This window comes from Agelaius phoeniceus, chromosome 1, assembly GCF_051311805.1.
Source record: "Agelaius phoeniceus isolate bAgePho1 chromosome 1, bAgePho1.hap1, whole genome shotgun sequence".
Taxonomy (NCBI): Eukaryota; Metazoa; Chordata; class Aves; order Passeriformes; family Icteridae; genus Agelaius; species Agelaius phoeniceus.
The window spans coordinates 142,768,533-142,794,917 of record NC_135265.1 but is presented as its reverse complement, the minus strand read 5'-3'; the positions used below and the strand labels follow the sequence as shown (position 1 = coordinate 142,794,917).

Genomic DNA, 26,385 nt, shown 5'->3' with positions numbered 1-26,385 from the left:
TAAAGCCACAAGGGAAAAGTCTGCATACACTGACACATTAAAAAAAGTGACTGATCCCAAGGACTGGGAAGGATTGTGGAAATCCCCACAAAGCAGCTGCTTTTGTGGCCTTTTCTCCCTATCCTGGGGATAGGCAACACAGCCTGGGCAATGTGTCTGCTTATTCTGTTAAGAATCAGTAACTCTGGGCCCATCCTTCCCCTCCAGCTAGACTTTAACTTTTAAGGCCAAGAATACAAAGGGATAGAATGAAAGTCTCCTACAGCCTGTCAGTCTTGCTGTCCCACAAATTTATCCTATCAATTTATCACCTTCACTGCTCTGATGTCTGTATTGAACATTAATTTGTTATGTGTCTGGGTAAACAGCCCTGAACAGCCTGGGATGTTTTTGGAAACCAAAGCAACAGAGGTTCACTGAACGTGTGATTCCTCCAGATCTGTGCTTCATTGGAGTAAAATGAAGGTCTAGATATGCCTTTGTTTGAGGACTGGTCCCATGGGAATCTCATGAGGTTTAACCAGACCAAGTGCAAGATGCTGCACCTGGGTCAGGGTGACCCTGGTACCAATCCAGGCTGGGGAGGAACAGACCCAGAGCAGCTGTGCTGAGACCTGGGGGTGCTGGGCATGACCCAGCAATGTAGCCCAGAAAGACAAATACCCTGGGTTGCATCAAAACCTCATGGGCAGCAGGTTGAGGGGAGGGATTCTGCCACTCTGCTCTGCTCTGGTGAGACCCCACCTGCAGGGCTGTGTCCAGCTCTGGGGCCCTCAACACAAGAAGGACATTAGCTTGTTGGAGCAAGTCCAGAGGATGTCACAAAGATGATTAGAAGGATGGAGCACCTCCCCTATGAGGAAAGGATGAGTGAATTGGGATTGTTCAGCCTGGAGAAGAGAAGGCTTCAGGGTGACCTAATTGCAGCCTTCCAGTTCCTGAAGAGAACTTACAGGAAAGATGGGTCAAGAATATTTACAAGGGCATACAGTGCCATGACAAGGGATAACGGGTTCAAATTGAAGGAGAATAGGTTTAGGTTAGATATAATGAAGAAATTCTTTACTGTGAGGGTGGTGAGACACTGTCACAGGTTGCTGTGGTTGCCCTGTCCTGGGAAGTGTTCAAGGTCAGGCTGCACAGGGCTCCCTGCTCTACTGGGAGCTGACCCTGCCCATGGCAGGGGAGCTGGAATGAGACAAGTCCCTTCCAACCCAAAGCATTCTCTGATTCTGCTGGAAGACATCTGGAGCACCAGATATTTTTTACAGCTTTCTACCCCACTCAGGATAGAGGATATATTCACATTTCTGAGAGGGAACCCTGCTACTACTTGGATACAACTTCCCCACTCACTCCAGCAGAAGCAGGTTTGAACCAAGGAGATAAAGTGCAATTCACATCCTGCTGTGAAGACTGTTCAGGAAAAATGCACTTTCATCTTTAAAAAATCAGACAAAATCAGATTTAATACAAAATGTATCTTATCCTTCCACATAACCAGCAACATGACATTAAATTTCTTCTGTCTCATGATATATTTAATGAGGGGGAGAAAACCAGACAAGTGCACTCCCCTTTCTCCAGTACTCCTTGTTATTCTTCCAGAACAATTCTTCAAAGGTACTGAGATCACTGTATGTTACCTCCTTTTTGAAGGATCAGATACATTGCATCAAAAAGCATGCAGGAAAAGTTCTAGGGCATGAAACCAATTTTTGCACACTTTTATCTGGGTCAGCTTTTCTATTGATTCTGCAAATACTGTATCATTTTTTTAAAGTTAAGGGTTTTTTTAGTTTAAAAAGAAGAAAAAGAGAACATCAGAACTCAAGTCAAACATCCATCTCAGCCAAGGACTGGTTTTGTTGGGTGACTCCAAATCAAAAAGGTAGATTTTTTAATAATAAAATCCATCTAACAGTGAAAGGGACCTGGATCAACTTCTAAATTCAGTAAATGCCCTCTTCCCATACTGGGTCTATTTTCATTAATATCATTAATACCATCTTTGCTGTTAGGTGTACAAAACTTAGCAACAGCTGACAACATCTAAGAAAGCTAACATGAAACAAACACATCAAAACCACTCAGACACATGTTTTAGCATTAATTCCTCCCTTCCTTTCTCTGCTCCTCTGCCAAGTTTTCCTCCATGGTTACGAACCATTTGGCTCAGCCTCCAGCTTTGCTTTATGTTGTTTCATCAACCAATGTGTGTCTTGAGGTGCTCTGAAATAGAAATAATAAGTAAGAACTGGCCTCAGGTGATATTCTGTATTAGGAGGAGATGAACTTACTGCAGACACCCTGAAGATCTGTACCAACTTCATCTGTACACACACATGGTAGATGGAGGAAGGACCCTTCCCAGAGGACTCCTACTAATAGGTGACAGTTCCTAGTATGGACAACTCAGAAAATTTGCTTACAATTTCAGTTGACAGCAGAATATAATAAAGTAGTGGGGAATTTCAATTAGGTTGGTGAAAATAAAGAGCTAATAAACTGTCTCTCAAGTGCTTTTCCAGAATGGAGTGCTTTTACTTCTGAGAGATACTTTTTGCATATTTTCATGGTGGTGTGATGCTGGGAACTCCACCACACTGTCCAAGGGCCTGATTATCAAATGTGCTTCTGCTGAAATTTGGGTGCCTGCTTTGACAAAACTTTGTTTCACAGGGATCTGGGCACATGGGAAGAGAGCCTGTACACTTTCAAGTCAGAGCTCAAGAGGGGTCTGACTAAGATAAGCATTTATTCCCTGGCTCTGGGACTCTTGTCTGGCATGCTCAAGATCCAGAGGATTGTCTGAACAGATACATCAACTTTTTTATACTCACTTTTCCCATTCTGGAGAGCTCAGATGGAAAGATGAGTAATCATTTCCATCACACCCACAGTGTGACCCATACAAAACCCCCAGCCTAACTGACACACAAATTATTAAACCCCAACACTTTCTTGCCATGATTTTACCCCATTAAGCCTTGTCCTCATTAGGAATCTTGCCAGTCCTGCATGGGCTGCTGGATGCTGCCTCCAGCACTGCACATCAACAACCAAAGAGCTGCAGACAAGTGAGCTGCCCTCTCTGCAGCAGGGCTGGAGGTGCCTTTGCCCAAGGATGGCCCTGCTTCCAGAACCCCACCCTGCTGTACTCCATCCACAGCCCAAGTGCAGTTATTAATATACTTCTAATTGCAGGAATTATTGCTCTGTTACACTATGTCTTCTCTCTTCCCCCATGCATTGACTGGTTGCTTGGAGCTTTGCAATCCTTCAAAGAAAATGCTTTGAAAAATAAGACTGAGGAGGCTCACGTTAAATTGGGAAATGAGCACGCCTTGCTGGCTACCCTGAGAAACTAGGACAGGCTTCTCTCCACCAAATCTCCAGGTATCTCTGAGGCAGCAACAGTCGGCACAATTCTTAAAATACGCACAGGCTGATTAAAGGCTGGCTTGCAGCACTCACCAGACCTGCAGCATTAGTGCAGGCTTTTAAAATCAGACAGGACAATTTATCAAAGAAACCTTCTCCAAATGCAGGACTGCTTGATGGACCCCCTCCCTTGCTCTCCCACCTCACAACACACCTAAAGCTCCTCTTGGGAAAGCCTGAGGTACCAAAGTGGGCACGAGCAGAGGTACCCACACCTGGGATGCCAGTCCAATTCAAACCAGCAGCTGCTTCAGTGTTAAAGTTGGGTTGTAATCCACACTTTTCCAGGGTTCCTGACAACCAGCCTCCATCCTGCTTCATCCCTTGCTGGGAGATGCAGTGCAGACATCTGAGGGGAAAGCGGAGGGCTGAGCCAGGGCAGCTGGCCAATGGATCTCCAAAATATCAGAGGAATCAGCTGCAGAGCAGACTTTAAAACAAATATCCCTTCCAACAGGCCCCTTTCCCTGGGGGAAAGGTTTCCCCCTGTGTGTCACACCCCAGGCCCTCTCATTCATGTGCTTGCCTCGCACTGCAGAGGCTTCATTAGCGGAGAGGAGCCGAGCGCTGCCGGGCCCCGCGCTCCCCTCAGGGATGGATGAAAGCCAGACTGAGTAGCCAGCAACATCCCCCCCTCTCACAACAGGGGGAACAAGGGCTGCTGCCCTTCCACTGCCTTCCCCACCTTCCTCTCACGTAGCAGAGCACCCCCAGGCCAAAATGAATTTCATATGGTGTTGTCATCCTGTCACTATGGATGAAGCAAAGCAATACTAATAGTTTGGATTTATTTATGTCAGTTTAAATTCAGGCAAGGTTGCAAATTTGGCTTTGACTGAGCCCAGCACACCCCAGCAGTGGCAGAAGCGGCCCTGGCAGGTGTCACCCTGGCCATCATTGCTGGCTGCCATTCTGTGCCAGGCTCAGGCTGTGGCACTGCAACGCCCATGGGAGGGGGTGGGCTCCAGCTTCCCTCAACAGCCTCACCCTGCACTGACACTCACCCCACAACCTCAACCATGCAATCCAGCCAGCTCAGCTTACTAGCACCTCCTCATTTAAACATTTAGGGCACTTTGCCACAAATGCAGATGCTTTTGTTCCTCTGCTCTTTCACGTGGACTTCAATAAAGAGCTTTTGGCCACCTGTCCCACAGGGGACAGTTTAGCATCTTGAACAGAGCTATCAGGCACACAGGTTAATGGATGAATGTTAATGTACAAATATGCTGAACCTAAATGGACTCTCTCAAATGAGAGTCAAAATATAGTCAGAGGTCACCAGAGAAACCTACTAGTAATGCTCAAATTTATACAGAATCATAGAATAGTTTGGGTTGAAAAGGACCTTTAATTATGTATTAATTACAATTAAAATGGATTTTACTCCAATCCTCTGCATATACACAACCTCTCAGTGAAGGAAACATTGGTTCTAAAGGATCTCCTACAAAGCAAATTAAGTAAACACCTTTAAACAAAGCTCAGCAACTCTCCAAATCCAGGCAAGGTAGTTACAGCTCTCTTTAGCCTGTACTTCATGGATCTTCACAGCAATCTGTGGAATCAGTCATAACTTTCCCATTTTGTCCTTTGCAACATTATGACAACTTCTGAATAACTGTGAAGCAGCACAGCTTCCTCAGCTGGAACATCCTCCACTGTCCCAAGGCAAACTGCACTGTTTGGATTTAATTTCTATTTATATGGCTGTGTTTTCCAGATGAAATGTGTGGTCTAAGCAAAAAACACACCCAGAGTCTTCACTGCCTTCATCCAAACTCAGGCATATGCTCTCACATGTTCCACTGAAACAACCAGGGCCCCACCTGGTACCTCAAAATCCCTTAGAGCACTCTGCCCTTCAGGAAGCTCTGTAGTGCTCTGTTGAAAGATGAACAGCGCTCAAAAATTTTATTCTTCATGGAGGCTGTATTTAAAAAGATTTTCTACTGTTCTCACTGGAGTTTCACATTTTGGATATGTGACAAAGCAGACATTGTGTGCAAGGAAATAAAAATTCTGACTGCACAAAACTACCCTAAAGCTAGAACTTCAGGATTGGATACAGACTGAATTCGAACCCTTGAATCAAATTGCTCAGATCTTCTCTGCTGCTAAAATAAAGGCAGAATTTTGTCCTGAAAGATTCCTGTCGCTCCTCAGTTTAAAGCAGAGTTTAACTAGAGACTTGTCAAGTTTCTAGTCCCCACCTCAAATAGCCTTGTCAAGTCACACAAGCAGCAAGAAGCAGCCAGGGCAGGGTTTTATTGTCAGGGAATGTAAACAAGTAACAGGCAGTGCTGTTCGTCTATCTCAGGTTGGCGCATATAATTTTAATTAAAGCATTTATGTAAATACAGATGCAAATCAGGTTCAGCATAGCATCTGACAAATTACTATCAAAGACCTGAGGCTACTGGCAAATTATCAGCATGAGCTCTCATGATGCGAAGGTATGAAATCCAATCTTGGTCCAGACACTGTATATTTTATTTGGCTTAAATTGGCAGTAAAACACCATACTGAGGCATATGAAAGAAGTTAAATAGTCTTCAATTTGAAAAAAGAGCACTGAGGAGGTAAACCAACATCCTTGTAATTTCTACTTTAGACAGCTTGTGTCTAGCAAGAAAAAACCCTTTCTGCAACACCTACCAAAGAAACTCAAAGCATCTCTGAAATGTTAATTAATCCATACTCTCCCCAAGGGATATCTATTTTAAAGATGGTTATATGGAGCCTGCATTCATCTCTCATTTGCCAAGGGCTCCCAGGGGAAAAGCCACAGAGATCAAATCTGGACCTTGGCTGTGCTCCTCCACATTCTCATCACAAGACTTCCCCTTCACAAAAATCACAAGAACTCACTCACACCACTGAGGTGTGAACCTCTCTGGCCTAGATATCACTGCCTCAAAGTAGTGTTAACTTCAAAACCTTGTTTAACTTGCAAAGATGATTACAAGACAAGAAAAATAAAGGAAAACAAATCACAAGAGCAAAAACACCCACTCCCAACATTTGAAAATTGAAGGAATCTTTAGATCATACTGAAAGAATCTTATCTTTGGAAAATGAGAAGGTATGACCAAGGTAATCTCCACAGCAATATCAGCAGCAACTTCTGCTATTTCTTCCCTCCAGGTTCAATTCCATCCTTATGGCCTTGCAAGGGAAGAGCAATTCTCCTTCATTCAGAACCACCCAGGAAGACAATGCTTGGAAAGAGGCAATAGCTCCTAAGGTTTTAAAGCAGACTTAACCTGATCAACATAAATGAAGTTTAAGTGCATGCTTAACATTTTGCCTGCAATACCCTCACACATTTCCCAGGGTATGAAATTCTCACTGGCACTGACAGAAATGAAATCACATTTCCAATTTATTTGGAATAGATGCAACAAGTTCCTTGGAAACAATTGTTATTACTGGTGATAAAGAAGGAGAAGGAAACGCAGTAAGGTTTGGAGTTACAAAGGTACATTCACAGCATGACAAAATGTGACATATACATGTCATAGCATTACTATGACAACAGTGTTTGGAAGATGTGTAACCAGCATTTTGTAAGCATATGGTCATATACTGGCCCCTTCCTGTGCTCAAAATGAAAAACAAAACAGAGGGACAGGAGCTAAAGGCATGAAGCCACAGACTGGCCAGTTTGCATTCCTTTGTCCTGATATCAGTTACAACGACTGCACAGTCATTCAAATGCTTTGCTTATACATGTGCTTATTTGTCTTCAGCATCTTACTTCCAAAACACCTAAAAAACCTCCAAGAAACATATAGAAATAGCGAGTGCTGGTTTTGAACATTGGGACACCAGTGTGAATTCCTACAGTAACTGTGATTTCGTGGCTGCAGGGAGTGTGTGGAAGAGGGGAACAAGAGATGCTGATGTAATTAAGGAAATGATACTGAGGTTGCACCTCCTGTTATCTGTTGGAACAGGCTAAATGTGAGAGCTTTATGCTCCTGGAAATTTGGCATCCCTGCTTTCCATGGCTATTAGGAGAACTGGTGCACACACATATATATATATGTACATATATATATATATATTTGTGTGTGTGTATGTATATGAAACTTGCTGGAGAGCATTTAACATTGCAAGCTCTGCTTCTCCATAGCACATCTGCATCTTTAATGGAGTACCTGCTCCAGCAAAATCATTTTCTGGGTCCCCTTTTCAAGAAGAAAAAGTGGCAAGTTTCACTGAAGGGGGAGGAGGGGGTAAAGACTGTTACAAAGGATGAGACACTCCCCCTACTTATTTTGGGAGAAAGCCAAGCCAAAACCACAGCCTTACCACATACTGGTTCCAAGTAAGAGCCCAAACACCTAAAAGAGGCCAAGTTTGCCATCTTGATGATTTCTTGTTGATAATCACATCTCAGTAGACTTTTTCTTATCTGATGACTTAATCAGACAATTTCAACAGATTGAATGATTGCACTAGTTTTGCCAAAAGCAGTAAGTGACTTGCAACATACAAGCAAACAGATAAATAAGAGACTTGCAGGTCTGATGCGGCCCCAGCTGGCACATCCTTAGGGAATTGTTTGGAAATCAGTGGTCCTATACTATACTGAGAAGCTGAGCCACTCAGGCAGCAACTCATTACCAAGGGACATGGATGCACCAGAGGAAAAGGAGAGGACAGAAGGATATAACTCCAGCCAGGCTGTGGGAGAGATTTTAATTCCCTGCCTCACCTTGTGTAAACCATTTTTACTCTCCAGAGCTTCTTCACTTAATTCTTTTAACAAAACTTTTCCATATCACAAATACTGGTATGGTAAATACCCAAGAGGATACAAGGTGCTTGTATTTTAAAAATATGAGATCAAATAAGCACCAATAAACCACTCTCTCATCTGCTTCTCCAGTGAGGCTTGGAATAACCCTGAAGGCCTGAATAACCCTGTTCTTCTTGAGCAAAGAAATGTGTAACTCTAAAATGCTGGGGAGGAAGAGAAGAGCAGTATTTCACCAAAGGACCTGTACTAGCAGTCTAACAACATAATCTCTTGAAGGGAGCCAAGGATTAAAAGTTTGTGTGGAAAGACACAGTAGGTAGTAAAAATACAACAGTATCCATCTTTCAAAACTCAAGGGGTCTTGAAAAAGGGTGCTAGGAAGCGGGAAGGGAATTACTCTGCCCAAGAGGTAAAGTTGTGCCTTGTTTCCTCTGTCTGCATATTTTTCCACCTTTTATTTTTGGATCTCACAACACTATTCAGCACTACATGGCACATAGCTGGAATAACAGCCACTGTACTCTGCTCCAGAGCACAGCAGCAACACTGGAACCACCTTGCAAAGAAGGTAAGAGAGAACATGGAACATTCAAACATGGAGCATCTCTCACCTCTGTTTTACTTGAACACACCTTTAGGAATTTACAGGAACTGATTTCCCAGAAGTGCTGCAGCAGCAGAGGAGCCCCTGTGTGACCCCAAAGGCTGTGCAATGGGCAGGGCAGTGGTGCAGAGCCCAGCTGTGCAGGAGCCCAGCACGAATCCCTGGCAGGCTGCAGAGGGCAGCTTCCCCAGCACAGGCACGCCTGCCTCACTCAGGAGTCCCACCTCTCTGGGCTTGGCCAGGACAGCTCTGCTGGCAGGAGTCTGTAGTGTAGGCACGGCTTAACCCCGAGCTATTTTCAGCAGGAGGAGGGATGGGATGCGAGATAACTTCCCAATATACAGTACAGCCTGTGTCATAATACAAAATCCAGCCTTTGTGCCTTGCAACACAGAGCTGCTCAGGGCACTGCAGGTGGGGACCATCAGATGCTGTCAAGTAAGAGCCAAGATGCTGATGCCATGAAATAAATGGTTTTTAAACCCCCCAACAGGACAGTTTTCGTTGATACACAAACTCTAGATTAGCGCTGTTGTGGGCTCCACCACATCAGGTCAGTGCAGAAAGACACAGCTATACAAGCAGGGAAGTCAAAAGGCCAATTTAGAGTCCTTAAGCCCAGGCAAGCACAATGCATAAACAGCATCACTGGAAAAAATGTGGAACTAACACATCTCAAAAGATTTTAAACTCTTCTGAAAAGGCCAGGTTTAGCAGATGTCCCAGGACAGCCTTATCAGACTCAACCAGGAGCCATTTTATTTGGCTGGCTGACCTGTTCCCCTATTTCTGCCTATGAACTGGTTTTGCCCTTTTGTCTCTTGATTTTAGGCCTGGATAATATTTTCCTGTGTCAGAATTTACTGTGACCCAAAGCAGCTACTGACTGGAGTAGCCACCAATCTAAACACACATGAAAACTTCAAGTAACACTTCCAACCCTGTGTATCACCCCCGAGGAAACAGGCAAACACCGTTACAGCTAATCAACAGCTGGTTTCTGCTAAAAATGCTACAGACCTGCAAGTCCCAATGAACTCCCAGTACCCCATGGACCACTTAGATGCCATGATATCACTTCAAAGGCTAGACTTGAGAAACCACTTCTCATAAATCTGTACAATCATTTTTAGCTCAACATGACCACATTGCCAGAAACAGAAAAGGAATTATGATTTGTAGCATCTTCTAAAGCACAGTCCAGTTCTCAGTCTGAAAGTGCTGAAATGAGGAATTTGCCCAAGACTGAAATACATGCTTTCTCCTTGGAAACATAGCTCACAGGCAGAAGATACATCTGGAATTCCTCTGCTGCCAGCCACTGGTTTAGTTCATGTTATGATACCAAGAACTGAAAGTTGTTTCTGCTGAGAACCCCTCCTTCTTCCAGTTGTTTCATAGGACAGAGTGAGTTTCTATGTTAATGGAGTGTTAATTATCACTGTGTTTTCCCACATAATTGATACCTGATAACCGATGCCTATGGCAGTGGTAAGACATGGTCCCCAACATTTTGAATTACACTGATCTTTCCTCTCCTCAGGAAAAGAGATTTTATATCTCTTACCTGTGATTCAGCCTCAAACTCAGAGTTGGAGGAATCGCGTCTGTTTTGGATGGCAGACTCCTCCTAATTACCAAGGAAAAGGTGAGGAAAAGGCTCCCAAAACTCAGGTTAATAAAACCTTTAACCTTTGTGCTCATGCTGAGAGTCATGCCTTTGTTGAGGAGAGATAATGGCACCCACTGGTAACTAAAAACCAACAATGATCTGCTCTGCAGTCTCCACTGCAGCTTTCTCTAGAAGAGCTGCACCAGCCAACAGCCAGGGACTCAATTCTCGCATCCACCCATTTTCCAGCTTTTGCAGGAATTACCTCAGTAAAGAGTCACAAAAGAAGCTTAAGATCTGGGTGTTATTCTTGTAGCAGGAGGATCCCAGAAGTCTTCCCCAAAGACATTTATGCTACTTTTGAGGGCAAAAGCAGATGGCATTCAGTATGCTGCTGGAATATCCTGGAGATCAGCGTGACAAGGGAGTCCCACCAGTGCCTACTGAAATCATACAGGGCACAGCACCATCACCAAGTTGTGTCCATCACGTTCACCTTGCCAGAGCTGTGTGAAATAAACATTAACTTAAACATTGTTTCAGTGAAGGGCTTCGAATTTCTACCCAGGGTCTGCCCTAACTTTGCTCCAGCAATTGAAAGGAATGGCTCCAGGAGAGAAACCAAGCATCTGTTGAAACTTGATATGATGTGGGATGAAATATTCACACTCTGTAAGAAATAACAAGAAAGTTGTACCAGAGAATATTTCTGATATGGATTTATTTTGTCACCTGGTTCCACTTCAGCACTACCTGCAACCCCAGAAGCTCAAGGAGTATTAAAGGTCATTCCTGACACAGTCTGCATCTTCCAGACACAGAGGATCTTTCTCACTCTGAAGGCCAGCTGCATGTGGGAAAGATGTTAAACTGTAGAAACTGGTCCTCATTCCTGGAGTCATACCTGTTCTCTTTAAAGCATATCTCCCTACTTTACCAAAAAATGCCTCCCACATGTATTTACAGCAGTGTTCACTTTGCAGATGGCTGTGGGAAAGAAATAGAGATTTTAATCTGTCTGGTGCACCACCAGCTGCAGTTGGATTCAGTGGACAGATTCTTTATTGCTGGTAGACTTATGTGATGAGATGAACACAGTTTTATCTCCAAGATCTGGATGGAGGGGTAAAATAGCTTCCCTGCTGTTTCTTGGTACCAGAGAACTAAAACAACTGGCTCCTTCCCAGGGAATTCACTACTCACTGCTCATCTCTGTGATGATGCAGGAGCTCTGTTTGGAAGGGACAGGAATGACTTGTAGGAATGGCTTCAGATGAGGCTCAGTGAGTGTCCCCCTCTTCCACACTAACCAAACTTCAATTCAAGTATCATTACAGTCTTGGAAAAAACGTTTCCATCCTCTGCTGGCTTTTTACTGCTTGGCTCCAGGCAAAATGTTCAACTTTTGTGCCTCAGTTTCCCCACCACTTAAGAGTAATAAAACCTCCCGTGGAGGTGTCAATTACACCTTGGTGTTTGTATAGGAGGAAGGTGCAAAGGAAAGCACAAGAACCAGAGATCATCAATAAAGCATCCAACACTGCCACTGATGCTTCAGCAAACCACGAGCCCACTCGACTCCTAGAGCCAGATGTGCAGCACTAGCTCAGAAAGCCAAAACACAGGAAGAAGCTGCCAGGTTCTTCATATTCATAAGCTTTTTAATAAACCTCAACAAAACTTGGAGGCATGTTCTCTGCTGCTGCTCTTGCCCTTTTGCACAGTGAGCAAGTCATAAATATTTCAGGGGAAGAGTCCAGAAAATTTGCAAGACTGGTCCTAGCCTTTTACAGCATTAATGAGCAGACCATTAATAGTTAATGAAGCAGCTGCTGGTGATCTCAGAGGTAAAGGCAAGACGAGAACAGTAGCATTTGCCCATTCACTACAATGTGATCATGTGAAGGAATGGCTTGATCCTTCTATCAAATTCTCCCCATCACAGCAAGACCCAGAAGCTGATCACAGGACTTCCAGCAGAACCACACACAACCCTCTGCCCCACTGCTGTCACCCAGCACGGATGGGGGCTGCTGGAAGTGGTCTGAACCAAGTGTCCTGATGCTCTGTGCACACTGGAGGGACTGCAAAGGCTTCAATGCTGTGTCTTAAATACAAGACTAATGTTCCAAACAATCAGGTAGGACCATGCAATGCCTATGTGCAGGTGTGTGTGTGCACCCCATAGCCAAACATACGTAAAAATGCCAATAAAGAGTGGGTGTTGAGGCCTTTTAAAAGTCTCAACTGTTTGTTCAAAGCTGCATTTTGAAAACCAAACTCACAATACAACTGGGCAGCCAATTTCAAAGAACAATTTCTGTGATTTCAGCCTCAGATTCAGCAGCGAGGACTTTGGTGAAAAGGTATTCTTGCTGTACTTACTCTTTTGTATATCTGAACTGACATCCCCTGGCTGTATCTCTGCAGACAGGAAAGCACCTTGCAGACAAGAAGTCACCTTCTGGCAACTCTGCTTGCCAGGAGCTTTACCAAGGAAGGGCACCACTGGCCAGGCTCCTGGGTGCAACTGCAGCCCTGCAGCCCTTTTGTTTTGAGAAGAATTGGGTAAAAGTTTGGACACTGCCAAACTCAAATTTTCTTCGTTTTATCCCTGCGAGTATCACTGATTTTTAAAGGATTCTTGAGGTTTGTTTCCATCTTCCTCCACATTCATGTGTATGTGGGTCCATCAATCCCAGCACAGTCATTTCCTACTGGTCTAATGAAAACAGGGAAGCTGTGGAGAGACCCCCCACCACCTGTGCTCTGGAGAGTGGCCAGTGTGACCCAGTGCACACAGGAATTCAGCACCACAAATCAAACGCACTAAAAGCGGTTTGCGTCAGTCCTTGGCCCCAGGAATAATCAGTCTCCTGGATTTCAGCTCACATCACATCTAGCTTGTCACAGATTAAGCCTTTTCTGGGGTTTTCTAATAGGGGTCTGCACAGAAAGCAAGGATTGATAGCAGAGAGGCTCCCTGAAGACCCCCAGATGGATAGGGACAGCCAGACCCACCTCCTTCGACAGCAAGCTGAGCTGGGTTTGGATGCAATCTGAGTATCTCCCTTTTATGTAAGTGTCCTTAGCACAGAGTGCAAAAGTTCATCTGTTCCAGCCGTTCAGGACTGGCAGTCAAGAGCTTTGCATTCAAAGGGAAGAGAAAAAGGAAAAGAAAAGCTTAATCTCAAAGTTACAGTCTTAATTCCACCCTCCAAACCAGAGATATTTTAGTAGTGCAGGAGTCAAAGGCAACTGCAGCACTGGGCCCTTTGTTAAATAATTAACTACGATTTGCCTAATCCATCCATCCCAGGTTCTCAATGAAGAGACACAAAACATCCCCATCAACACCCCACTCTTGCCTAAGCAATGAGCTTCCTACAGCACCTCCTGGATAATCCTCTAGTTTTTAACAAAACTGCTCCTTGACTTTTCTCACCTTCAAACATGATTCTGCCTGCTGCTCTCAATGCAGATCAAAGGTGACCTTAGTAGATCGTTACTGTGCTAAGACATAAATTTATTAAGTTAAATTTCAAGTAATTATGTTATTCTGTAATTTTATTAAAAACTATCATTTGCTAAACATGCTCTGGAAAATAATTACTACTCAGACTTAATAATAAAGTACATAATTAGCAATGAATGTATACTGCCTCTTTTTAAAATCCATAGCATGTAATGCTCCCTCATGCTTTGAGTGGAGAGTGTCTTAAAGTGATCATAAACATTGGTTTAAAGACTTCAATACCTTAAACTAATTTAAATCACATTAAGGATGAAACGTTACATAGGAAGAACCCTGCCAGATTCAGATGTGTGTTGGGCTGTTCGTCACTCACTACATCTATTTTGCATAATTTAAGAACAAATATTTTAAAATAGCAGACAAGTAAAAAAGATCTTTAATGACCAGAAAAACCTACCCAACCTCATGTTTCTTAATCAACTTCCTACTAGCTGCCTCTTTCATTTAAGAAAGAAGGAAAAAAAAGTTGACATTTTACCTTCTCCTCCAGCAAAACTTTGATGCTAAGTGTGTGTCACATTTTCTGTTTCCAACTCTTTGAGAATTATTTTTTACTGATTTTACAAGACAGCAAAGGCACATGGGCCATTCATGCACTAGCCAAAAATTTATCAAGCTGCAACCCCAAACAAACCAAGTGGCCACAGCAGAAGCTGAAGAATGTTCCAATATGAGTATCTGTCAGCTGCAAAGACCAATACTAAAGGGTTGCAAATCACAGTCCCTTTCCACTGCTGTGCAGAGCAGCAATCAGGAATTTGAGCAGGAGAAGGGTGTCTCAGCCAATCTGTGCCAGAAGCTCAGCATGGAACGCATCTGGGAGATGCTGCAGCAGGGCCCAGATGCACAAACCAAGCAGTGACCTTGCAACACACAGTAGCAGCCTCCACCCTGAGACTCAGTAAAAGGATCAGGACAAGAGAGAAGGAACAAATAAAACCCCTACTTACACAGGGATGAACAAAATATAGGCAGATTAAAAAAAATAAAATAACTAAAGCATGTTAGATGAAAACATGAACCAGTGTAAGTGGTCCTACTGCTTGTGCCAGTGAGAGGCAAATAGGAAAGGATGCCTTGAGTGCAAGGCAGGTAACTGAAAAATACAATCAAATTTCTACCTTGGCTGCAGAAATCAATACAGAGAGGAAACTCAGGTATGAATTCAGGTTTTTTCCTGTGCAAATACACCATTCAAAATGCATCAAACTACAACTCACACCACTCCACACAACATATCTCAAAGCTAAAAGCATGGCAGAGCTGAGGTGATAATTCCCATCCCTCTTGCTGTCTGCTACCATCTGTAAGTAAAGCAGCCACAACTCCTTTGCCACACAGTACTGCATACCATTTACACCACCACCAATTTGGGGATGCAGCTTGTGTTAAATACCCAGAATCTCCTCACACACTTTTCCCATTCAACAGCACAGTTCAAAGCAGATCCCTGTCTCCATCAAGCACCACAACAGGCTTTGCCCACCAATGGAAAGGTGGTCTCCTTGTCTTGTGAGCACCCTGCCACAGCAAGCTCCTGGTTGGGATGTAAATTGAGCCCTCCAAAAAAATGTCAGGGTGGGAACAGACTGGTAGGGGAAGAGGTGAAGGAAGAGGATACCACAAAGAAAATAAAAATGCAAACCATGTGCTCAACAATGATCTTCCTCCTGAACTGAGCACAGGGTGCAGACAGGGATTTGTGTACATTTTTTTATTTAGAAGAACCTTATATTTAAATCCCCCAGAATTTTTGTGGGAGAGTGGCAGAGGGCTCAGCACAGAACTGGAGCCAGCTGGCAAAGGGTGTCTGGTGCCTGCTCACCCCTTGCACCCGAGGGCAGTAAACCCTGAAGTTGAAAGCACTCACCCTTGAGAAATTTGTGGTGAGAACAAGACCATTCACTACTCACCAAGAGGCAAGAACAGAATAAGGAAAAAGCAGTTCATGTTTCAAGAGATTAAGTCCACCAACTCAGTGCTCTGATTTGCTTCTGGAGAAGAGATGGGGCTGGAGCTAAGATCATTCCTATGTACAAGCTCTTTTCAGCATAAATAATATATTGTGACACTCCTCTCCTGACTTGGACACGTACCGAGTGCTCGCACGCTCTCCTGGACCATCACACAGAGGGTAAACACATAAAAAGAAGGTTGATAAGGCTAAGATCCAGGATAACAGGATAAACAACAGAATCTAAGGCACTCAAATATATTTATGGTTGAAAGCAAAATCCTTCAGAGAGCTAAGATTTTTTTTTCCTTTATCTGATTAAGTGTGGATCTTGAAACTTGTGTTTGCCTTGAGCAGTATTTCCCAAACCACATTACCCCCCTGACATCACCAAGGTACATAGACAAGATGCCAAGAGATACACAGAGGAAGGATATCCTGTGAAAACTATTTTAGCAATAGTGAAATTATAAGGATGCTTTCAAGAGATGCCAATTTAAAAGTAGTAAAGAAAACAGTTCACTCCAAACACATCATTCTTTCTTGTCACTCCAATTGTTTTAAAACACATGTAGAGCCAACTCCTCTCTTATGCTGAAGAATCCCAGACAGGCAGAGAGAAGTAGAGTCTTCTTTAGGCAGCAATTTACTCTGAATTTATTCATCACCATTTACACCTTGAAGCTTCCTACCTGCTGTAGTTGGGCAAAGTCCTGCAGGTCCTCAGTGGCCACCAGCCCCTGTCCTTGGCAGCCTGGCACGGGCACCATTCATCTGCCAGCTCTTCCATACAGCAATCCCTGGCACTCTCTCTGGTTTGAAAACCCCACGTGAAGATTTTCAACATCATCAGCCAGCTTTTTCAGCTGGTTTCTCAAAGAAAACTAAACCTAGTTCTCAAAAAGGTCCCACAGTGGAGCTGGTAGCTTCCTGGCAAGATACTTTACCTGAGCACAGGTTGGAAGGACCTGTGCCTTAGGTTAAAGTCCAGGTAAAAGGCCTACTGTCTCTCTCTCAAAAAAAAAACAAAACCAAACAACAAAAGGATGTAAAGCCCTGAGATATGAGAAAGATGTCCCAAAAATCTGCAACTGCAAGGTCATGACTCCTGGTACTGAATATCACTTGATGGTGATGAAAAGCAGCATCATAATGGTGACAGGCTGGAAGAAAGGACATGGGGATGTCAGATAGTAAATGTATGAGTGATAAAGGACTCTGTAACTACCTTTGGCTGAGCAAAAGGAGAGCACTGGAGTACTGGTCCCAGGGGTGGGAGCAGTGACAGTCATGTGCACTCCCAGCCAGGCAGCCAAGTGCTCTCCCTGGGAGGGAGCTGAGCACTCAAACACTTCCTCGCCTTTCAATCACATGGAAATGAACAACACTCTTCACAGAGGGCTAGGAAGGGGAATCTCTTTGGAAAAATGCAGAAAAAAACAGCTTCGGGGGAAACTAGGATTCTTTGGGATAGCCCCATCTTCCACAATTTTCAAGAAAGCTGTACCAAAGCCTGGAAGACAACAAGCACCAGAGCCTTTAACAGCAGTGTGCTCCCAGCATATCATTTAAATAAATCAGTTTCTGGAGAGACAAAAGACAAGGAAAAACTCCCTGTGGTGCCTGACAGTTTGTGCTCAAGAGGATGCTGAAAAAAAAAAACCCACAACAAGACATATTTGCTTTTGAGGTGGGTGGTAGGAGGAGGGGAGGGGAAGGAATATCCCCAGAAACACTTGAGGCCAGAACCATCAGGACTTTCCTTCATTTTGTGTGAAAGTGAATCAGCAGTGCTCTGCCAGCCTGGCAGCAAAGCTTGGAGATGCTGCTGCTGTCTGCTTCATACTGGCTTTCACTGGCATGAGAGGAGGCAAAAACCTCCCTGCACCAATTCCCAGGCCACCACCCAGCACACTTTGAAACCCTACAAAACTTAACTGCTTCCAACTGGTCTATCCTCTTGGATTTTTGTCTTGCTAGTAGGATTTTAGAAAAAGAACAAGTATTTTCCCACTTCTGCTGTCTAAGTGAAGTGCAACATAAAGTAACTTAAACTAATAAGCATGAAATTAGGTTGAGAAATGTAAAAAATAAAATAAACTTAAGAGTGAGAAAAGTGAACATACACAAGAAAGGCAGCAGGAGGGGTACAGAGACCTTGAGACATACTGATATTTTATTAAATTTCTCTGAGAGTGCCTTCAGCAGCAGTAGCAGCAGCTCAGAACCTGCTTTTTTTTTGTTGGTATTAAAAAAAAAACCAAACAAACAAACCAAAAAACCAAACCAAACAAACCACAAATAACAAGATTCTGCTTAAAAAGAAAGGAACCACATTCTTCCCTATACAGTTTTGCTCACAGGACTTCTTCCTCCACTTCCTCCATCAAACTGGACAAGAGGTTAAGTAACACTCAATCTGAGCCTTCCTTAGTTATGGTCACTGACTCAAAAGAAGCAAGAAAACATCTCTATTTCTTTGTTGGTGGAGGGTTTTTTGTTTGTTTTAAGCTCCAGTGAATAAAATATGCAGTTTTAACACTTATTAAAAATTGTGGGAACAACATACAATCAACTACAAAAGAGAAGTCAAAATAAACAGATAATTTGAGGTAGCAATTTAAAAAAAATATTTAGTATTTAAGAGGGGAAATAAGGTCAGGACAGGATGAATAGGGATGGGGGGAAGAGAAGGAAAATCCAAGATTTCAGGCCTCTCATAGGCTCAATAAATAAATGAAAAGCAGTGCAAGACATTCCCATCCTACCCAACCCACTGCTCACATGAAATTAATCGTCCCCTCCATCAGTGTCAACTGAGACCACACTGCAGATCACAGCATCAAAATGCTACAGATTAAAAGCTAACACTAAAGATTTATATCTCTACATGTCACTTCATAAAGGAGGGAGAGAAGCAGAGGGCTGGTTTCTCTGCAAAGCCAAAGCTACGAGTTTTCTAAGTGGCAAGGCAAGTAGCTTTGCTTTTCATCTTGCAACATTTTTCCAGGAAAGAAGATGAATTTCAAGCTGTGGAAGAATTTACCAAGTGAACTGAAAGCCACAGTGGGCAGGTAGTATTGCTCTTGAGGAAACTCTGTGACTTGCACAGAGCTATTTGCATTTACCAGGATGTGCCCATCCCTGTGGTCCAGAGCCTCCACTGCCTGCAGCTGCAGGAGGGGCTGCACTCTGGCAGTGAGGCTGGAGGTTTCCCCTTTCCCAGAGCAGAGGGTGGATGTGCAGACAGACACCAAGAGCTGAACAAGCCCATGACAGCAGGCATGTCTGCATGGGCACATCTCACACCAGGTCTGTACCACCAACACTTGCCATGCACTGTACCAGCCCAGGGCAGGACACGCCACTGCAGCAGCTGTGCTGGCAAACCCAGGAGTGAAAGGGCTGCCACACCAGCAAAGTGACATTACTGCCAATGTCACCTACTGGGACAGGGCTGGGGTGAAAAACCCACTATCAGCACATTCACCCAAGGAGAAAGTCCTCAATGTGCTTGTGGGATGCTGACCAGACCAGAGCACCTGGTACCCTGCCTAATGAGATATTCAACATACACAGTCTCACTGTGTACCAAAGCCTGTAGAGATGGGACAAGGAGCAATGGTTTTGAACTGTAAGAGTGTAGGTTTAGATTGGACATCAGGAAACAATGTAAAGATCCCTTTCAACCCTCAGGCTGGACAATCCATGGCAAAGGCAGCAGGAGGCAGAGGCCTACAGGACTTCAGAGCTTTTGAACCATGCAGACAGAAAAAGTGCATCCAAAGCTGAGCCTGGACCATGGTACTGTTTACCCTGTAGTCTGTGTGGGTGGGAGCTGTGGAGATCTGCAAATTCCTCCCAGTGAGCCTGTAATAGTTAGTTTGAGAGGCAGGCAAGCGCTGAGCAGGCTCCAGTTTGCTACATCAGGTCCCCACTGGACAACAGTGTGGAGAAGACACAAACTGCAGCTGGTGCTGGGGAGGCTTGTTCTCAGAGCAAAGCTGAATTCCCTGCCCCTGCCCTGCTTTCAGCACCCAGCATGTGCCCTTGCCCCCAGCCAATTTGCCAAAGGTTGTCAAAACTCACTGCAAGCTCACACCCTCCACTCCTGATGTGTGATTTCTAACCATGCAGGTGTTCTAGATCCCCTTCTTTCCCATTTGCTTCCCAACCTTCCTCCCCTGTCTCCCCTCCAGATGGCAAATGCTCCCCTCTGTCCAGCACTGACATGAGCCTTCCCACCAGAGCCCCACTGGGGCACTGCCCACTGGAGGCCATGTGCAGGCTCATCCAAGAATTCAAGGAGATGTTGCACCATAATCCACCTCCTCAGCTAGCAGAATCTCCCAGGATGACTTTTTTGAAGTCCCCTTCTAGCTGCCAACACCTAAACCTTCTCTCCTTGCCTGTGTTGTTCTCTCTCTGCTCACTAACAAAACCAAGCCATCTGAGCCTTCTGCAGTGCTAAATACACAAAATCATTTCCCACCTCTCCCTCAGTTTCACCAGCAGACTCACAATACTGGTCATTCTACATAAACTCAGCTTATGGAAATTCAGTTTTCACTGTAGGAACTGGTTTGGGGTCCCATGACTCCAAAAAGAGCTTGCAAATGCACTGTCTTATTTTCAAACTCACAATATTTTTACAACAATTCCAAGTGCTAATTTTTAAAACCAAAACAACCAACCAAACAACCCCTCTGCCTTGTAAAGGCATGGTGGTTTTGGGGAGAGGCCTGGCTTGGTGATTTCTGAACTGTCTCTGGAAGGCAAGGCTGGAATTGAACACTGTTCCCTTCATCTTCCAAGCAGCCAATTTATTTTATTTCTATTTTGCTACACCTTCACAAACCAAACTCTCAAATATTACTCCATATGAAAAGTATTTGAATCCTTCTGGAAATCAACAGCTCTTTCAGCTTTTCAGAAAAAAACCAACTGCTACCCTGGGACTGAACTGTATCATTACATCCCATAAACTTCAGATCTATTTTTGCAGGGTTGATAAAATAAACTAACCACAAATATTAGTTCTAGCTGATGTGACACATGTAAATACACCCTGACAGAAGACCAGCAGTAATCATAATGGCTTTAAGTTAAAGCCTTTATAGATTATTTTAGTGCCAACTTTTGTTTATTACTTACTCTCAGTATGAACAAATAGCATCATGTAGATGTGCAGTAACCTTTAGGGAAAGAACACACTTGCTGAATTACCCTCACACCTGAAAGAAAGTCAAACTACAATTACACTCCATGCGAAATGTAAATGCAGCTTTACCTGACAGCCATGCTGAAATCTCAGGGAATTCAGCTGAGACACTGCATGTTTCTGAACAAATTCTAATTAAAATACTTTTTCTATTTATTTTCAGTGGATGTTTCCATTCCTTAAGTGGACACAAAGAAAAATAATTTAGACATGGATCAAAACATCCCAAACAGAAGACACTCCAAATAGCATTTCTGAGAACCATCCAAGTTAGGGCAAAACAAAAAGAAATAAAACCTGAAGATGTCACACATGCAAATACAGTGATGTCACGTCTGGTATTAAAATCTTTGTCTTTTATGAGGATCAGCAAAAACCTGCTGTGTTCTCATTCCAACCTGGAGCAGTTTGAAACTGATTTGAAAATGCAAAAAGAAGCCAGTAACTTTACTGTATTTAATGTTGGCTCTTTTTGACTTTTAATAAAAGCACAATAAAACTTTCCCCTCCCCACAAGAAAAAACACTACAAACTTGAGCTGTTTCATATAATGGATTATTCACTTTACAGATATTGACTAGAAATTGATGATTGTAACTAGAGTAAAAAGGAAAAAAAGCGAGTAGAATTCTGAGGGAAAGCGATTGGAAGGAGTGTGCTACTTTCAGACACTGACAGCAGGAAATGTCCTGTGTGACAAAACTCTGACAGCTGAACTCTTGGGGTGGACAGGCAGAAAAAAGTCATTTTACAAAGGAGAGCAATCAAAAGGTCTTTGGGCTGATGACTGAGCTATAAACACCTATCCATGCTTTTTGGCACTGAGTTTATCACGGATACAAGAGAGGACAAACATGGGACAGCTCTTGGCCATTGCTTTCTGTAGAAGTTTGAGGGGATAAACATGCTTATGGGGCAAAGTAAAGTAAGGACCAGCCAATTCTTAGCATTTATATTCTTCCCAATTGCTGGCCAGTACCTTGCTTTTCCTGATCCAGAAATCAGTCTACAATTCTGTTTCGAAGAGCTGCTGAGTTCATACAACATACTGAAGCCACATCTACATTAGAAAGGCTTCACAGCTACAGAAATGTATTACCCTGGCAAAGCACTCTGGTCACAGACACCTCTTAAACAATAATATTGCTCGTCTACTGCTCTAATAAAACCACGGCAGCACACACCACTCCTAATGCACATGCCATTTCCCAGTAAGGCTGCATGAATGAGACTTCTGCTAGAGACATCAGACCTCCTCTAGTTACATCCGTGCCTCCACGACCCAGCCGCGGCCAGGAGGGAGAAACCGCGCACGAAGTTTCATCTGTAGTTTAAAAATAAAAGGCACCTCACTGACAGCCTTGTGCTGTGACCCTGCGCTGTCAGACGTGCAGCTTCTCAGGGCAATGCCCACTGTGCCTCTCTGCCCGCTGCTCCCCGCGCTGCTGCCGCGGGACCCGCAGGCAGGAGCGGCTGATGCCCGGCGATCCCCATCACCCTTCCCACCCAGCCAGGAGTCCTACTCTTCCCTCCCATTCCTACTTCTGCGATGTTTTCTCCCCTTTTGCTCTCCACCTTCCAATCCAAAACTTTTGCTGTGTTCCCCTGCGCGGCAGGACGCTCGCAAGTTCACAGGGTTTCCAAGGAGCACCGGCCCCAAGAAAGGATGGGGAGCCGCCAGCGGAGAGAGGTGCTCGGGCAGCCAAGGGGGAGGAAATCAGAGCCATGCCCCGCCTCCCCTGCCGTCTCCCTCAGGAGGGATTCCCAGGCTCTGAACTAACCAGAGTGCTCAGAAAAGAGCTGGGTATAGGGATCCCCCAAAGTCAGACGGGTACTTCCCTGGGTCGTTTCCAAGTTATACTCCTAGCAAAGAGGGGGGAAAATCAGTATCCTTCCCTGTCGCCTTCATCGCAGAGGGAGAGAGAGAAGGGGGGAAAAAAGAAAAGAAGACGGTTCTGTGATGTCTTTGGAAACCGGCTAAAACAAACGGGAAAGTCACCTCTCGTTTAAAAAAAAAAAAAAAGTGGATATAACGTGCCAAAGCCTGCATTTCCCCAAATCTCCCCATTCCGGAGAAAATAAAATGCCACGGGAAGGCAGAGCCTTTCGCTGGGTGGAGGAGGGATGGAGCGGGGCGCCCGGCTCTGCCCCGCCGCGGTCCCGGCTCGGTGCCGCCGCTCCCCGCAGTTACCGGCAGCGAGACCCGCGCCACGACCACGGCGTCACGGGTGGGAGGGGGGCTGCCAAAGAGGGGAGGGAGGGCAGGAGGAAGGAAAAACATCAAAAATTAAACCAGAAGAAATCGCTGCCAAGTGCGGCCGCGGGCGCGGAGCCACGCGCGGCGGCGGCGGCGCCGGGCCCCTCCCGCGCCCCGGGGCCGCTCTGCCCCCCCGGCCCGGGAGCCCGCGGCTCCTCGTCAGGGACCGCGCTGACAAAATCCCCTGCTCGCCTCTACGTAACGCCCTGTCGAAAGCGGACGCCATATTTTGTGTTGCTGATGTCGACATAGACAAACGTAGACATGTTTCCCCCCCACTCCTGCTTTTCCCCCTTCGCCCAAACTTGCGATCGGGAGGCGGCGGGGAGCGGAAAAAGGGCGAGGGGAGGGAGGCTGCACGGCCGAAAATGAAAAACGTAGCTAAAATAATTAACAGCCCACCCCGAACAGCCCTCCCGGCTCCCACCCCCGGCGGTCTCCCCCGCCCTTCCCCCCACCTCCCGGCCCCCGCCGAAGTCCAGGGAACCGGACAGTTTCTTGCAGGAGGAAAAGTTGGGTGCGAGCGGTCGGGGCGGGAGCGCCGGCGAGCGTCCGTGCGCAGGGAGGGGGCGGCTGGGGAGCGCCGCGCACCGGGGGAGGGGGCCCCGCCTGGGAAGTTTCCTACCTGTGCCCAGGGCGGCGGCACCGACTGTCCCGGGCGGAGCGGCACCGGGGCTCCGCTCCGCGCCGCTCCGCTCCGTGCGCCGCCCGCGGCCGCGGGACCCCGCGCCCCCCGCCCCCGCCGCGCCGGCCCGCGGGGAACACGCGCGCCCCGCCACGCGCGCACGCACCGGCCCTGCCCCGCCGCGGAAAAAAAAAAAAAAAAAAAAAAAAAAGGGGGAGAAAAAAAAAAGGAAAAAAAAAAAGGAGAAAAAAAAAAGAGCCCTCGATCGGCGGGGATCTACGCCAAACCCCACATGATCTCTGACGTCAGCCTGCGTATTTGCATACGATACCACCGCCGGCGCGGCCGCCGGGGTCCCTCGGCGCGGCGGAAAGTTGCGCGCGGGGCCGCGCCCCCCCCATGGCCCGCCCGGCCCGGCCGCGCCTCCCGCGGCTCAGCCCCACCAACCCTGCACGCACCCCCTGCCCGAGCGGGGGCTCCGCCGGGCGCTCCGGTCCCCGCGGTGACACCGCCGGCCCGTGCCCGGCCCGTGCCCGGCCCGGACGGTGGCATCGCCGGTCCCCGCCGCGCTCCCCTGCCCGCTCCGCGGACGGAACCACGCGGACCCTCACGTCCAGGTGGAGCCGGGGTCGCAGCGGGGGACCCCGGCCCCGGGTTGTTCGAGCGGTGGTGACGCCGAGGGGGATATGGACCCTTGGTAGAAGGGCTGGGAGTGAGGAGCCTGGGACCAGCATCCCGTGGGCTGGAGCTCCCCGTGTGGGGAGGGCAGCGGCTGGACGCTCGTTCTAGGACGTGGGGACGGGACCAGCATCTCTGCAGCGCATCCCTGCTGTAGAGGCGGCGGGGGCTGACCCCGCGGTGGGCACGGCGACGGCATCCCCAGGGTCTGGACGAGGCTGTGCCGTTGCCGTGGGACTGCCCCTCGGAAGCGGGGCAGGTTACCTGGGGAGGTGGGAGGCACTTCATCTTCGGCTTGTGATACAGGCTTTCCAAGCCACGGTCTTTTGGGTGGGCTTCAGGCGGTGGTGGTTTTTTTGTTGCTTTGAAAAAGGTGGTGTGTATTTCCAAGGGATGCTACCGCAATCTCTGCTCCTCTGCTGCAACGCAGGAATCCTTTCCCCAATTTAAAACTGCCGTTGAACTCTTTGCCTTTCTTCCAAAGAGATGCAGACAGATATGATTCAGGCTATTTTCTGTTTACTTCGATGAATTAATTAAAAGAAATAATTTACCGATTGTATCTTGCTACTAGTTAGCAGATCTTCCAACAAGTCCTGGCTAATAAGACTTAAGAGTAGCATAATCTCGCTGTAACTTCAGGGATGTGCTATCTAGACGTGGTATCTTTGATTAGATCGCATTAGATTAATCTTTTAATTCTATTCTTTGTGCTCTACAGGCTTTAAATCTCGGCTTGCTTTGGCTCTCACCCTGCCCCATGTCACCAGCAGGTCGGCCAGGCTGCAGCCCTTAGCCCAGCTGAGGGACTTCGCTGGGCATGGTTTTGTTTCCCTTCCCCGTGTCGGGCTGGGGACTGGCTCGTGTTCGAGTGTCAGACGAGGAGCTCTAAGTTATTGCAACTGAATAATCGCAGAAGAACGTAAATATGTCAAAGCAGTGTCAAGAGATTTCTTTGCAGGGATACCCTTATCTGAGTAGGCGTGTTTCTGACTGCCTGACTGAGTATAGTCTCTCTCTGTAAGTATTTGATAACAGGATGGATTCCTTCCTTGCTGCCACCAGCCCCGAGATTCCTGCTAACTTGGCTTTCCAGAGGGAGGCTGTTAGGCAGGGACAAGCTTGGGTATAATCTCTGCACTTGGGGGCATGGAAGATGCCCCTTAAATCTTGCTGATGCTCATCAAACTCTGGTGTTCGTCCCAAAAGCTGTCGGTGGTTTTGATATTTTTTAATGGAAATTTCTTTCTCTTTTAAATATTTCTGAATATACTGTGTTTAATTCTTCAGTAGCTGTCCACCCCTGAAAATGTTTCTGAATTTTGAATACTCGGGTGCAAAAAAAAAAAAAGTTATTTTAGGGCACAAAGATTTTCCTCCAGGATACACAGTTTTTTTACTGTCTTAAATTACTTTTCTATGATCTAGAAAAGAGACAAGCCTAAGTGTTTTAGTAAAACTACTATACTTTTGATTATAAAATATTCTTGAAAGGGTAGATCAATAGAAAAGCAGGTGAAAAATCATCTGCTTGCTGTTGTCCTAATTGACACGTACTTTAAGGCCTGTTTAGCTTTTCTTGCATTTCCAAATGCAGCAGGTTCTTTCACCGATTAGGTGATATGGCAGCTAATGCTGCTTTTCAAGTGCAAAAAAGGGCTGTCAGTGGGAGCCAGATGTGGGATTT

At 45.8% G+C, this 26,385-nt stretch overlaps 1 protein-coding gene across 7 annotated transcripts in view; it reads right to left on the bottom strand.

The window, feature by feature from the left end:
* The window catches only part of ZHX2 (zinc fingers and homeoboxes 2), a 75,524-nt gene extending 50,176 nt beyond the window's left edge, over positions 1–25,348 (bottom strand). For 4 of the 7 annotated variants that reach the window (XM_077188624.1, XM_077188621.1, XM_077188601.1 and 1 more), the window contains exon 1: positions 24,021–24,174. The gene's annotated coding sequence lies outside the window, so the exon portion shown is untranslated. Of the gene's footprint in view, positions 1–23,853; positions 23,940–24,020; positions 24,175–24,478; positions 24,834–24,962 lie in introns of those variants that run through there. The other 3 variants (XM_077188607.1, XM_077188615.1, XM_077188611.1) reach the window with 3 other exon arrangements.
* Positions 25,349–26,385: the final 1,037 nt, after the last annotated feature.